Below are 16,656 nucleotides of genomic sequence, written 5' to 3' on the forward strand. Positions count from 1 at the left end.
ATTCACAAATAATTATCTTGTAATCCTAAAATGTGGGTTATATTTCCTGGTAAACCAATAAACAACAAAAACAAAGCAGTAGTAAAGATAAATTAAGAGATGTGGGATTTTCCATACCTAAAGAATATTTGCAATAAAGACTTGAGTGCATCAAAATTCATAAGACTAAAATAAAATATATAATAGAGTAATATCAACATAATGGCAATATACTGTCTCTCCTTTTTACTCCCCCTTTTAACAACTGGCATTTAGCACATATTCATGAATAAAAGTGCCTTGTGAGATCCAGTACTATAGGTAAGAGTCTCAGGAGAAGTCTCCCTACTTGTGCATCAGTAAATATTCAGACACATCTCAGGACAGGTTATAGAACCAATAGGTTAGGAAATCAGCCCCTTTGGACCATGGCTGAGAAAAACTGGTAAGTGGTTACTTAGGCACACACCCAAGAGTGAAATCTACTGGGAAAGTAAATGTCTTGACACACAGGAGAGGGTAAGAGTAACTTTGTCAGTGTTGACCATCCTTAAGATAGAACAGAGGTGAGCTGAAAAAGTTGACAGAGAACTGTCCCATAAAAAATGGAGAATGGTAAGGGCCCAGTTTCCAAACTATGCACAATTCTGGAGAAACCAATCTCCCCTCCCACAGTACCCAGAGTATTGAGGAAGACTTCCATGTTGAGCAAAATGGACAAAATCAGGAAAGAGGTAAATAATATCACAACACATTAAAAGAATGTGGTTCCTGTTGAATGTTGTCAGAACTATAGCAAGAAAGCCAATCCACAAGATACTGGGTAAACCTTACCCAAATCCTTCCCAATTTGCCTGCAACAATGCAACAATTTAATGCACCAAGTTAAAACCACTTTGCAACCAGCTCTCTGTGCATTCTCATAAGGGTAAGAGCAAGAGTGAGCTCTAGTATACAGAGAGTTCATGCAGAAAATAAGCCAGGGTCTGTAGGCAAGAGAGAACTACAAACTTGAGCTGTAGTGACTCCTTATGGAAAATAAAAGAGGTTTCCAGCAGCCATCCTGGTTAATTGTAAGATCCAGAAAAGATATACAAGTGTAAGAATTGTACTAAAAAGAGGAGCAAGAAGTCTAGAGCAATTGTATCTATATAAACTTGGAGAAAGCCCCAGATACAAGGACATACAAGTATGTAGGACATACAAGTAGGACATACAGAAAGTATATTCCATCTGAAGGCAGCTAGCAAAAATTGTAGGAAGTGATGGCAAACTGAAATGTAAAAATAACCATGCAAACTCTAAGGAACATGAAAAATCAAGGAAAAATAATATCACCCACCCACACAAATCTCAATATTCCACCAGTAATCTAGGTCAAACTCATGCAATTCTATGATTTACATAATAAAGAATTCAAAAGAGCTATTAGGAGTAAAATTAATGAGCCAGAAGAAAACATTGGCAATTCAACAAAATCAACAAAATAATACATCAACAAAATAACAAATAGAAACCGCAAAAAAGAAAGAGAAGATCTAGAGCTGAAGAATTCAATGAATGAAATGGATAATGTAACACAGAGAATCGATAGCAGAGCAAACCAAATAGAAGAGTCAGTGAGCTAGAGAATAAGAACTTTGAAATAATTCTCTCCTATAGGAGAGAAGGCAGGGCAAACAGTCCTCAAATACACTGTGGAAATATCTAGAAAGAGCATGGGACACAGAGTGGGGAGGTTATTTACTCCTCTTGGAGCATGTTCCAGAGAGTCAGTATGCATGGAGAGGTCCTTCTAAGAACAAAGGAACTGATAGGCACCATTTCTCTTCCCTGACCTTTAGCATAATCACAGAACCACCAGCAAAAAAACGGTAGCATTGATACTCTTGCTTACACCAAACATTGCCTCCCACCCCTGTGCTCTCATGGAAACACACTTCTCAGTCAGAAATTTTTTTTTGATAAATAATATGTGAAAACTTCCCTAATTTGGGGACAGAAACAAATATCCAGAAGCAGGAGAAACAGAAAACACCCACCAAAATCAATAAAAGCAGAACTATACCATTACATTCTGTAATTAAATTAACAAAACATAGTGATAAAGTAAAAAGTTAAAAAGTAGCAAGACAAATGAAGATAGTAAATTACAAGGGAAAACACATAAGGCTAGTAGATTTTTCAGCAGAAAATTTCCAAACAAGAAAGGAGTGGCATGTTATATTCAAAGTACTAAATGAGAACAATCTGCAGCTAAGAATACTCTATCCACCGATGATATTACTCTATTTATCATTCAAAATCGAAGGATAGATAGTTTCCCAGGAAACTCATGGAGCTAAACTAAAGGAGCTCTTGACCACTAATCCATCACTAAAAAGAAATATTAGAAATAAAAGAAATATTAAAGGGTTTTTTTGTGAGCAAAGGAAAGAAAATTGAGAGTGTGAAAAGTAAAAATAGCAAATCATTAAATATAAATTCTAAAGAATTCATGAAATAAAAGGATGTAAAATATGACACTAATTAAAACATGGGGAAGGGTGAGTAAAGAATGGGTTCGCACTTAAGTGACCATCAACATATAGACTGCTGAATGCAGAAGTTATATACAAAACTGAAAGCAGTAAAAAATATGCAAATAATACACAGAAATATGTCACTAAAGTCAACAAACCATGGAAGAAAGCAAGAGAAGAACAGACCTGAGAAAAACTACAAAAATAACCACAAAACAAGTAATAAAAAGGCAATAAATTCATGTCTATCAATAATTACTTTGAATGTAAATGGTATAAATGTTCTAATCAAAACACAAAGGGTGATAGAATTGATAAAAAAAGAAAAAATATCCAGTATGCTGTCCACAAGAGACTCATTTCAGAGCTAAAGACAACTATACCTTCAATATGAGGGAATGGAGAAATATTTATCATGCAAAAAATGTCATATGAAAACCAGAGTAGCAAGGCATTCTTTAAACACAAAGAAGGAGTCTATAAATAATAAAAGGATATCAATTGTAAATATGCACCCAACATAGAAGCAAAGACACTATAAATAACTATAAATAATAAAGGGACAATACAACAAGAGGATATAACAACTGTAAATATTTATACACCCTCTCTCAAAATAAACTTAGCAAAGGAGTAAATCAAAGAATAAATAAAAAATGGCATAGAAATGAAAAGGAAAACACAATGGTTTAAAATATTTAGGATCCAGCACAAGTGTTTCTAAAATGGAGTATATAGCAATACAGTCCTGTACCAAAAGCAACAAAAATCTCAGATAATCTAACCTTACACCTAAAGGAGTTAGGCTAACAAAAACAAAAACAAAAAAACAACAAACAAAAACAAAAATGAAAGAAACAAGAAAAAAACCCAAAACCTAGTGGAAGGAAGAATATAATAATGATTAGGGCAGAAATAAATAATGTAAGAACTAATAAAGTGGGGGGCTGTGTAGCTCAGTCGGTTAAGCATCAGACTCTTGATTTTGGCTGAGGTTATGATTTCACAGTTCATGAGATGGAGCCCCTCATTGAGGTCCATGCTGATGGTGCGGAGCCTGCTTGAGATTGTCTCTCTTCCTCTCTCTCTGTCCAACCATGCTTTATTTACTCTCTCTCAAAGTAAATAAACTTAAAAAAAAACCCACAATAGAACAGATCAATGAAACCAGGGGCTGGTTCTTTGAAAAGAACAACAAATTAGTAAAAATCTACCAAGATTCATTTACAAAAAAAGAAAGAAAGAAAAAGAAAAAGAAATAGAAGTAGGACCGCAAAAAACAAAATCACACATGAAATGAGAAAAACAAACAACACAAAAATACAATTATAAGAGAATATCATAAAAATTATATGCGAATAAATTGAAAAACCTAGAATAAATGAATAAATTCTTAGAAACATATGATCTTCAACAATTGAAACAGTAAGAAATAGAAAATTTGAACAGACCAATTGCCATCAATGAAAATGAATCAGGAATCAAAACTTCAATAATACAAAAGTCCAAGATAAGATGATTGACAGAAAATTCCACCAAACATTTAAAGAGAAGGTAATATGTATTCATTTCCTTCAAACTATTCCAAAAAAAATAGAAGAGGATAAAAAACTTCCAAATTCATTCAATTCGATGAGTATCACCCTGATATCAAAAGAGATAAAAGGCACCAAAACAAAAAAAAATAAACAAAAAAACCAAAAACAAAAACACATCAATTTCTCTAATGAAGTTAGATGCAAAAATCTTCGACAATACACTAGCAAACAAAATCTAAGAGTACATTAAGAACTCATACATTACAATCAAGTAGGGTTTATTCCTGGGATCCAATTGTTGTTCAGTGTTTGCAAATAAATGTGATTTGTCACATCAATAAGAAAAAGGATAAAAACCATCTGATCATATCAAGAGATTTAGAAAAAGCATTTGACAAATCACAACACTGGGAATATACCACAACATAATAAAGGCCATGTTTGAAAACCCACACCAAGCATTATACATTATATGCAATTGGAATAACTGAAAGCTCTTTCCCCTAAGGTCTGGAACGAGACAAGGATGTCTACTCTCACCATTTTTATTGAATATAGTACTGGATATCCTACCTAAAGAAACCAGAAAACAAAAAGAAATAAAGCCATCCAAATTGGTAATTAAGAAGTAAAACTTTCCCTGTTTGCAGGTGACTTGATAATTTATGTAGACAATCCAAAAGACTCCACCAAAAAACTACTAGAACAGATAAATGAATTTAGTAAAGTTACAGGATACAAAAACCATTGTTCAGAAATCTGTTTCATTTCTATACACTAATAATGAAACAGCAGAAATTGTAATTAAAAGAACATTCCCATTTCCAATTGCACTGAAAACAAAATATCTAGGAATAAACTTAGCCATAGAGGTGAAAGACCTGTACTCTGGAAATATAAAACTGGGTGAAAAAAGATGACATAAAGAAATGGAAAGACATTACATGCTCATTTTATGGAAGAGCAAGTATTATTAAAATGCCTATACGATCTAAAGCAATCTATAGCTTTACTTCAATCCCCATTAAAATACCACCAGCAGTTTTCACAGAACTAGAATAAAGTTAAATTTTTTATGGAACAAAGAAGACTAAAAATACCATAGACCTTTTGAAAAATAAAAACAAAACTGGAGGTATTACAATTCCAGACTTTAGGTTATATTATAAAGTTTTATAATCAAAACATTATGGCGCTGGAGTAAAAATAGACACATAGATCAATGGACCAGAACTAAAGTCACAATGATATGTTCCATTAATCTTTGACAAAGGAGGAATTAATATACAATGGAAATAGTCTCTTCAGCAACTGGTGTTGGGGAAACTGGACAGCAATATGCAGAAGGATGAAACTGGATGAATTCCTTACACCATACACAAAACAAAATTCAAAATGGATTAAATATTTAAATATGAAATCTGAAACCATAAAAATCCTAGAAGTGAACACAGGCAGTAATTTTTCTGACGTCAGCCTTAGCAAAATTTTTCTAAATATGTATCCTGAGGTCAAGGTAATAAAAGCAGAAATAAACAGTACTTCATCAAAATAAAAAATTTCTTCATAGTAAAGGAAACAACCAAGAAAACTAAAATACAACCTATGTATTTGGGAGCAGATACTTGCAAATGGCATATCCAATAAAGAGTATCCAAAATATACCAAGAATTTATAAGACTCAACACCCAATAAATGAACAATCTAATTAAAATGGGCAAAACACATGATCAGACATCTTTCCAGAGAAGACGTTCAGATGGCCAACAGTCATATGAAAAGATGCTCAACACTTATCATCAGAGAAATGTAAATTAAGTACAATGCTAAAAATAAAAAAACATAAGAAACATCAAATGCTGGTGAAGATCTGGAAATCATTGTACAGAAATCTGTGGCATTTCTATAGATCTTTTTATAGTATTCTCCATCACATTCATTTTTGCTGTTTTATATATCACCCTTGTGTGAGATGACAAAAAAATGACTAAATTAAAACAACATATTAGTAATTTTAATACAAAATCCTTATGTGCCTTTAGTCATCGCATAATTTCTGTACTTTAAGAAGATACAGAAAGAATCTTAAAAAATACTATAGTCACAGAAAAGACAAGCTGTGTTTATTTTGGGGGTTGCTTATAGTTTTTTTCATTTTTAAATTATGAGATATCAATAAGGGGTATATTTCAAGTGCAAGTCCAAGAAAAACTTAACTGTGGTAAAAAGAATAGATAACTGAGTAATTGCAGGGAGAAAGAGCTAATTATGTAAGTATAATCTTGTCTTCATAATGTGTGTTCTGTTACTGTGACTTTTATCCTTTTACTTCAGCAAGATATTGGCTCATCTTGCTATATATATGGATTTTGTTTATGTGAGATTTCAAGAATAAATTTTCCTATATGTGACAATACCTAATGAGTATTTATAAGCAGAATTTCAACTAATAAGCAAAAATGTTCCTTATAAAATTTGGATATTAACCCTTTATCAGATATGTCATTTTCAAATACCTTCTCCCATTCGGTAGGTTGAATTTTAGTTTTGTTCTTTGTTTCCTTCATTGTGCAGAATTTCTTTCTCTTGATGAAGTCCCAATGGTTCATTTTTGCTTTCGTTTCCCTTGTCCCTGGTGAAGTGTCTAGTAAGAAGTTGCTACTGCCAAGGTCAGTGGCTGTTGCCTGTGTACTCCTCTAGGATTTTGATAGTTTCTTGTATCACATTTGGGTCTTTTATCCATTTTGAATTTATTTTTGTGTATGGTGTAAGCAAGAGGTCCAGTTTCATCCTTCTGCATGTTGATGTCCAGTTATCCCAACATTTGTTGAAGAGATTGTATTTTTTCCTTTGGATATTCTGTTCTGCTTTGTCAAAGATTAGTGGATCATATGATAGTGGGTCAACTTCTGTATTTATATCCTGTTCCATTGATTTTGTCTGTTTTTGTGCTAGCACCATAGGGTCATGATGACTACAGCTTTGTAATGTAGCATGAAATTTGGAATTGTGAGGCCTCTGAAGTTGTGAGGCCTCCAGATTTTCTTTTATTTTAGCATCCTTTGTGGTTCCATACAAGTTTTAGAACAAACTTAGCTATCCTAGATTTCTGAAAAATTCTTGTGGTATTGTAATGGATGCCAGCCTCACCCAAGATTTCTTTTAAATTCATGTCATGGAACATGTTTGAGATCTGGCAGTTGGGTGTTAGGTGTTTGAGGCCTAGGACAAAATTCAGAGAATGATTAACTTTCTTGCTTCCCTTTGAAATAGGAACATGACTTCTTTATTCAAAGGCAAAATATGGATCATGAGTAAATGAGGCTAGCAGAAAAACAGCAGAGATGGAGTATATCTAAAATGGAATCCTTTTGGTTTCCCTCCTTCATGGTGGCTCACTGCCCACCACCCCCAGAGCAGAGCCACAATTTTGCCCAAGTGGCCATCTGGCTTGGCCATGGAGCTAGACACCAGTTGAAAGAAGCACAACTATGTGACAGAAAGAGGTTACTCTTTCTTTTTCCTTCTATGGACTGCAGAAGCTGAGTAAGAGTTTGGGAACAGCTATTTTCCCAGGAGCTCTTTCTTTCTCTGTGTTGCCTCATGGTTAGGACACAGCCTGAAACTGACATGAGGGACAATTTCCTCTTTATTATTATTAATTTAAAATTTAAATCCAAGTTAGTTGAGATGTAGTGTAATAATAATTTCAGGAATAGAATTCAGTGATTCATACCCACATACAAAACCCAGTGCTCGTCCCAAAAATTGTCCTTAATGCCCCTCACACCTCCAGCCCTCCTCTTGACTCAACACCCCGCCAGCAACCCTCAGTTTGGTCTCTGTGTTTAAGTCTCTTATGGTTTGTCTCCCTCTCAGTTTTTATATTATTTTTGCTTCTCTTCCCTTATGTTCATCTGTTTTCTACCTTAGATTCCACAGAAGAGTGAAATCATATATTTGTCTGATGGACTTATTTCACTTAGCATAATACACTCTAATTCTATCTATGTTGTTGCAAATGACAAGACTTCATTCTTTTTCATTCCACTGTATATACATACATAACATATCTTCTTTATCCATTCATCAGTCAGTGGACATTTGGGCTCATTCCATACTTTAGTTATTGTCAATAGTGCTGCTATAAACATTGGGGTGGATGTCCCCCTTCCAATTGACATTCCTGCATCCTTTGGATAAATACCTAGTAACACAATCGTTGGGTTGTAGGGGAGTTCTACTTTTAGTTTTTTTGAGGAACCTCCATACTGTTTTTCAGAATGGCTGAACCAGTTTGCATTCCCACCAGGAATGAAAAAAGGGTTCCCCTTTCTTCAAGGAGAACATCTCACCAACATCAGTTGTTGCCTGAGTTGTTAATTGTAGCCATTCTGATAGGTGTGAGGTGGTATCCCACTGTGGTTTTGATTTGTATTTCTTTGATGATGAGTGATGTTGAGCATTTTTTCATGTGTCTGTTAACCATCTGGAAGTCTTCTTTGGAAAAGTGTCTATTCATGTCTTCTGCCCATTTCTTCACTGGATTATTTACTTTTTGGGTGCCAATTTGATAAGTTCTTTATAGATTTCGGTTACTAGCCCTTTATCTGATATGTCATTTGCAAATATCTTCTCCCATTCCATTAGTTGCCCTTTTTTTTGCTGATTGTTACCTTTTCTGTGTAGAAGCTTTTTATCTTAATGAGGTCCCAACAGTTCATTTTTTTCTTTTGTTTCCCTTGTCTCTGGACACATGTCTAGTAAGAGTTGCTGCAACCGAGGTCAAAGAGGTTGTTGCCTATTTTATCCTTTAGGATATTGATGGCTTCTTGTCGGTCTTTCATCAATTTTTAGTTTATTTTTGTGTTTGGCATAATAAGGTAGTCCAGGTTTATTCTTCTCTATGTCACTGTCCAGCTTTCCCAACACCATTTGCTGAAGAGACTTTTTTCTATTGGATATTCTTTCTTGTTTTGTCAACGATGAGTTGACCATACATATATTGGTCCATTTCTGGATTCTGTATTCTGTTCATTGATCTATATGTCTTGATGATTACAGCTTTGGTATACAGCTTGAAATCTATGGCTTTCTTTTCTTTTTTGTTCAGGATTACTCTGGCTATTTGGGGTCTTTTCTGGTTCCATACAAATTTTAGATTGTTTGTTGTAACACTGTGAGGGATGTTGGTGTTAATGGTAGGGATTGTATTAAATATGTAGATTGATTTAGGTAGTATTGACGTTATAACAATATTTGTTCTTTCAATCCATGAGCATGAAATGTTTTTCCATTTTTTCCCTCTTCTTCAATTTCTTTCATGAACTTTCTATACTTTTCATTACATAGACTTTCATCTCTTTGATTAGGTGTACTCCCAAATATTTCATGGGTTTTGGTGCAATTATAAATGGGATTGATTCCTTGAATTCTTTTTCTGGTGTTTCATCATTGGTGTATAGAAGTGCAACTGATTTCTATACATTGATTTTATATCCTGTAACTTTGCTGAATTCATGTATCAGTGCTAGCTGTTTTTTGGTAGAGTCTTTTGGGATTTCCACATAGAGTATCATGTCATCTGTGAAGAGTGAAAGTTTGACTTCCTCCTTCCCAATTGGATGCCTTTTATTTCTTTGTGTTGTCTTATTGCTGAGGCTAGAACTTCCAACATTGTGTGGAATAACATTGGTGAGAGTGGACACCCTGTTGTGTTCCCTATCTTAGGGGGAAGGTGCTCGGTTTTTCCCCATTGAGAATATATTAGCAGTGGGCCATTCATTTATGGCTTTTATGATCTTGAGGTATGATCCTTCTATTCCCTACTTTTTTGAGAGTTTTTATCAAAAAAGGATGCTTTTTTTTTTGAAATGTCTTTTCTGCATCTATTGAAAGGTTCATGTGGTTATCCTATTTTTATTAATGTGATGTATCACATTGATTAATTTGTGGATATTAAATTAGCGCTGCACCAGGAATAAATCCCACTGAGTGTGGTGAATAATTCTTTTAATGTATTGTTGGATCTAGTTTGTTAGTATCTTGTTGAGAATTTTTGCATCCATGTTCATCAGGGAAATTTGTCTGTAGTTCTCCTTTTAGTGGGATTGTTAGGAGTTTTTATCAAGAATGGATGCTTTATTTTGTTAAAATGTTTTATGCATCTATTGAATCATGTGTGTTTTTTATCCTTTTTTTTTGCATTAATGTGGTGTACCACGTTGATTGATTTTTGAATATGAATTACCACTGCAAGCCAGGAATAAATCCCACTTGATTGTGTTGAATAATTTTTTTAATATACTGTTGATTTTGATTTGCTAGTGTCTTGTTGATAATTTTTGCATCCATGTTCATCAGGGACATTACTGGGGTCTTTGGTTTTGGAAACAAGCTAATACCTCGCAGAAGGAGGTTGGAAGTTTTCCTTCCATTTCTATTTTTTGGAACAGTTTGAGGAGAATATTAACTGTCTTTAAATGTCTGGTAGAATTGCCCTTGAAAGCATCTGGCCCTTGATTTCTGTTGCTTGGGAATTTTGATTATTGATTCTATTTCTTTCCTGGTTAAGTGTCTGTCCAAATTTTCTATTTCATCATGTTTCAATTTGGGTACTCTGTATGTTTCTAGAAATTTGTCTATTTTTTCCAGATTTCCCATTTTGGGGCATATAGTTTTTTATAATATACTCTTATAATTGGTTTTATTTATATATTTATTTTTGGTGTTCATTGTGATCTTTTTCATTCATGAATTTACTTATTTGGTTCATTTTTCTTTTCTTTTTGATAAGTCTGACTAAGGGATTATTAATTTTATTAACTCGGAGAACCATTTCCTAATTTTATTGATATGTTCTACTTTTTTTTAATAACACTTATTTGTGGTCTAATGTTTATTTCCCTTCTTTTGCTGGTTGTAGGCTTTATTTTTTCTTCTTTTTCTAGCTTCTTCAGGTGTAATGTTATGCTGTATATTTAAGACTTTTCTTGCTTCTTGGGTAAGCCTGTATTGGTATATACATCCTTCTTGTGCCCACCTTTGCTGCACCTCAAAGGTTGTAGACTACCATGTTTTCATTTTCATTTGCTCCCATGTATTTTTAAAATTAAAAAAATTTTTTTTTGTTAAAGCTTATTAGAAACACAGAGACAGCATAAGCAAGGGAGGGAAAAAGAGTGAGAGAGAATCCCAAGCAGGGTCTTCACTAGTGCAGAACCTGATACAGGCCTTGAAGTCAAAAACGTGAGATCATGACCTGACCTGAAACCAAGAGTCGCATGCTTAACCAACTGAGCCACTCATTTGCTCCTATTTATTCTTTAATTTCCTGTTTAACTCATTCCTTCTTTAGTAGGAGGTTCTTTAACCACTATGTATTACCAACTTTTTTGTGTGCATGTCTGTGGTATATCTCAAGTTTCATAGCATTGTGTTCTAAAAGTATGTATGGTATGATCTAAATCTTTTTGTAATTGTGGATGCCCGATTTCTGACCCAACATGTGATATATTTTGGAGAATGTTCCATGTGCACTTGAAAAGAATGTGTATTCTGTTGTTTTAGGACGAAATGTTCTGAATATATCTTTTAAGAATATCTGGTCTAGTATGTTATTCAAAGCCCTTGTTTACTTGTTGATTTTCTGCTTAGATGATCTGTCCATTTAAGTGGGATGTTAAATCTCCCTACTATTGTTATTTTATCATCAATGCTTCCTTATGTTGGTCATTAATTGATTTATATATTTGGATGCTATCAATGTGGGGGTATAAATATTTATACTTGTTAGATATTCTTGATGGGTAAACTCGTTATTATATAGTGTCCTTCTCCATCTCTTGTTACAGTCTTTTGTTGTAAATCTAGTTTGTCTGATATAAGTATGGCTACTCTGGCTCTCTTTTGATGTTCATTAATATGATAAATGGTTCTCCATCCCCTCACTTTCAATCTGGAGGTGTGTTTATGTCTACAGTGAGTCTCTGGTATGCAACATATAGATCAATTTTTTTTGTCCATGCTGACACCCCATATTCTTTGATGGAATATCCATTTATATTCAGAGTGATTTTGGGTAGATATGAATATAGTGCCATTGTATTACATGTAAAATCACTGTTTCTGGAGATTTTCTGTGGTCTTTTCTAGGACCCTTGTGATGCTTTGGTTTATTTTCCACATATTTCTTGCAGTGATTGTTTTATATTTTTGAGTGTCCCATTTTGGGTACATAAATATTTATAATGTTAAATCTTCTTAGATTGTCTCTTTCATGATATAGTGCTCTCCTTTGTCTCTTGTTACTATTTCTGTTTTAAAGTATAGTTTTTCTGATATAAGTATTACTACCCTGTTTTTTTTTTACCATCCATTGTGTATACCACTTGTAGGTGGCTTTTGTTTTTTAATCCATCCTGACACCATGTTTTCATTTTCATTTGCTCCCATGTATTTTTAAAATTAAAAAAAAATTTTTTTTGTTAAAGCTTATAGGAATTTGATAGGAATTTTTGTCCATTTACATTCAAAGTAATTATTGATAGATATGTATTTATTTCCATTTTGTAAGATGTTTCTTCTTTGTTTTGGAGGTTTTCTCTGATCCTTTCCTGTCTTTGTCACTTTTTGTTTTGCACTCCAGAAATCTCCTTTAAAATTTCTTGCATGGTTGGTTTTAGTGGTCAAAAATTCCTTTAGTTTTTTTTCTCTGGAAAACTCTTTATCTGTCCTATACTGAGTGAAAATATTTTTGTATAGAATATTCTTAGCTACAGATTTTTTCCCATTTAACACGTTGAATATATTGTGACCCTCATTTCTGACTTGCTGTTGAGAAATTTCCAGCTAGCTTTATGTGTTTTGTAAATTAAGGACATATTTTGTCTTGCTTCCTTTAAATTTTTTTATCACTATATTTTGCATATTTCATTACTTTTTTGATTTTGATGGGAGTTCTCTGTGCCTCCTTTATTTGATTGTCTGTTTCCTTCCAATTAGGGCAGTTTTCAGGTATTGTTTTCTCAAATAAAATTTCTGCTCCCTTTTCTCATTCTTCTACAGTGATTCCTGTAATAAGACTATTATGATGTTTTATGGAGTCACTGAGTTCCCTAGGTCTAATCTCGTGTTGAATAATTTGTCTTTCTCTCTTTTGTTCAGCTTCATTACTTTCCATTACTTTGTCCTCTTGCTCACTAATTTTTTCCTTTACTTCTTCAGTCCTGCCATTTACTGCATTAAGACTGTTTCCATCCCATTTATTGCACTCTTCATCTCTGATTTTTTTTTAACACTTTTATCTCTGTGGTAACAGTTTTAGTGAGTCTTCTATTGTTTTCTCAAACCCAGTGAAAATCCTTATGATTGGTGTTTTAAATTTTCCATCAGTCGTTACTTATATCTATTTTACTTATTTCACTGGCAATGGTCTTATTCTTTCATTTGGGATAAATGGAACAAATTCCTTCTTCATAGCATTTTGAATATGTCTCTGCCTTCTCTGTGTTAGAAAATCCAGTTATATCTCTTTTCCTGAAAGTAATAACCTTATAATGAAGAAATTATGTAGTGTACAGGGCTTGGCACGTCATGGATTATGTGCCATATATGTCCTTCTGTTGTGTTTTGTATACAATATCCTCCAGGCCAGTAATCTGCAGAAGCATTCCTTGCTTACTGTAGGCAGTGTTTGTTCCCTGGCTTGAATGTGACATTTTTTTTTTTTTTTTTACTAGCTGTGCCCTGGTCTACTTGTGAAATGATACCTTACGCCTCTTCTACCAGAACTGAGGTCTCACAAAACTTTCTGATTTGGAGATGTGGTATTTGTAGGAGTTTTTGCTGGTCTTCTGGGGGGTAGGTTTGGTTGCCATAACACTGAAAAGGGTTGTACTAGAGGAGTGAAAGGGTGTGGAATGTGGTGACTGAAAGTAGGCAGCCAGTGTCAGAGCTGTGCTATTTCTAGAAGGTGACTCTGCTTATGCTGAGGAGCAGGGGTGGAAAATGACACCAGCCAGCTCCTTTGTTCCTAGAGACTTGTCTCCATGAATGCTCTCTCTTAGGGATGGACTCCAAGAAGAGCAAATATTGTCTCCACAGTGTGCCCATGGTACTCTTTAGATTACTGTTTTTGTGGTGTCTACCCCTGGGTCATTTGCCTGCCTTCTGTCCAGAAGCAGCAGTGTCCTCCAGACTCTATCTCAGGCAAGACAACTGACCTTTAAATCTCTAGACTTTAACACCACTGGTTGCAAGAACTCATAAAATTCAATCCTTCTCATTTTTCAATCCAATGGCTTTGGACAAAGGTTTTCCTATGGTCTTACCCTGTGTGCTCCTTTCTTACTCTTCTCTGCAATCACAGCTCCCTTCCCTCTGCAGCACCCATGTTTTGTATATCCCTTAAACCACATCGTCACACTTCCTATCTTTTATATGACCTCTTCTCTTCCTTTAGTTGTGTTTTATCTGTCAGTCTTCAAGTTGGTTTCTGGGATATTTAGGATGATTTCATAGTTGTCTAGTTATGTTAACGGGAAAAGGTGAGCCTAGTGTCCTTCTACTCTCCCACCCTATTCTTCCTGCAGTAATGGCCTTTTTTAAACAATTGAAATATAACTGACATACAACCTTGCATAAGTTAAATTTTGCAATGTGATTTGATATAGTTATATATTGCAATATGATTGCCACCACAATATCATTATTATTTCAAAACTATCATTTCTTTTGTGATGGGAATCACTTAAGAAGTCTTACCAACTTTGAGGTATGTAATACAGTTGTTTATTGCAATCACAATGCTGTGCACTATAATGGAACTTACAGACTTGAAAAAAAGTAACTAGGTTTTTGAAAGATTTAAGGATTCTCTAGTTTTGTAAAGAGGTGCTTTGGTACAAGCCTAATCATGTTTCTTTTAGATTCTAGTTTACATGTGTCTAATAGGTTATCGGGTGGCAGCAAGGTCAGTTTTCACATGATGAGATATTTTATTGAGTACTTTTTTTTGCTTGTTTCATAGATAATCTAATTCTGATAAAAGCTCTTTGGAAGTCACGAAACCATAAGTAGTCATGTCCTAACTACTACCTGTATTTCTAAGTTTCAATTATACACATTTCATTGTATTTTTTAATTTAGTGCATAAATTTGAGTGTGATTATTATTTTTAGTAGTATAAAAGACATATCTCTATTTTTTTGCCTATATAATGGCAGAAACTTCTATTTATTCATTCTCCCTATCACTGACCCAGTTTTTGCATTGCATATTCTACTTGAACAAGTGATTCACCTAATCACTCTCTTATCTTATTTCCTTTACAATTTTCTTTTCTTGTATACATCTGTTTCTCCTCCCACCCTTTTTCTAACAGCTTCAACTAACATTTATTGAGGGCCACTCCATCGTAGAGTTTTTGTCTTATGTGACTTACTTATCAGTCAATAATTCTGAAGGCCCTGATGCAAATATAGAGGGGCAGGTCAGATGGGTTTCTAACTCACTGCAAAATTTAATACAATATCTGAAAAACAAATTACCTGGAGTGATGCCACAAGTGATTAGGTTTCCACACTCTGACAAAGATTTCTCCCTATAATAAATCCCTACCCTCTCACACATTGGGCTTTACCAAGAAGTTATAAATAACCAATCTGCTATTGCTTCAGGAGTCACTTTTTGTAACCCAATATGCAAATAGTTACAACAAAAGTGGTACTTGGACCAGAGTTTGAAAAAAAAAAGTCAAACCAAGTCACTTTGGTTCAAATACGACAGAATTTGTCAATGTAGACACTGTTCTCAGGTTGATACTGATAATTATTGTGAATGAAAAAATTCTTAATTTGAAAAAGAAATTTTCTGTTCAAAATAGTTAATAAAACACAGGAGTATATATTGTAGCCCATTTTTAAGCTAATGATTACTTGTAATGCCCCCTTTCTATTTTTCATTGGAGACTCATGAGACTCATTTGTTGGCCATATTAGAGTTTGAAGGGAGTATTTCTTCTAAATACGATCCCTAAGATGAATCTTCCATCAAACAATGGTGGAGTAAGCATTAATACATTGTCATTTCCTTCTATGATAGCTCTGCTTCAGAGGCTGAACAAGACTTAAAAGACACCAAGTAATAAAGGGAAAGCAGCAGTAGAATGGGGGAGAAATATCATTTTGTTTTATTGTATTTTCTTTGCTGGTTTGTTTTGTTTTAGACAATGATGTTTTATGTATCTACTTACTAAAAACAGCAATTAAATAAAAGTAAACAAGTATATTTTTAAAAATGTAATATATAACTGGATAATGTCCGATCTTGCAGTATAGGCAATTGAATGTTTATGTACTGGGAGATTTTTGTTCAAATTGAGTATAAAATTTATTACCACTGTGACCTGGATTAAAATTTAATTTTAATAAACTTGTCTTCTTTGTTTTAAATACTTTTTTTTTACTCCAAAACTTAAAGAAAATAATGAAGTAAAAAAAAACCAAAACATTGTATTTATTTTTTAAAGTTAAATGAATGCCTGGTAGCACTTAGTACCAGAGAAAGAAATTGAAATACATTTTCTACAAGGAGATTTTGTACTTGTATAACCAGAA

This window comes from Panthera pardus, unplaced genomic scaffold, assembly GCF_024362965.1.
Source record: "Panthera pardus isolate Hobbes unplaced genomic scaffold, ASM2436296v1 HiC_scaffold_6, whole genome shotgun sequence".
NCBI classification, from domain to species: Eukaryota; Metazoa; Chordata; class Mammalia; order Carnivora; family Felidae; genus Panthera; species Panthera pardus.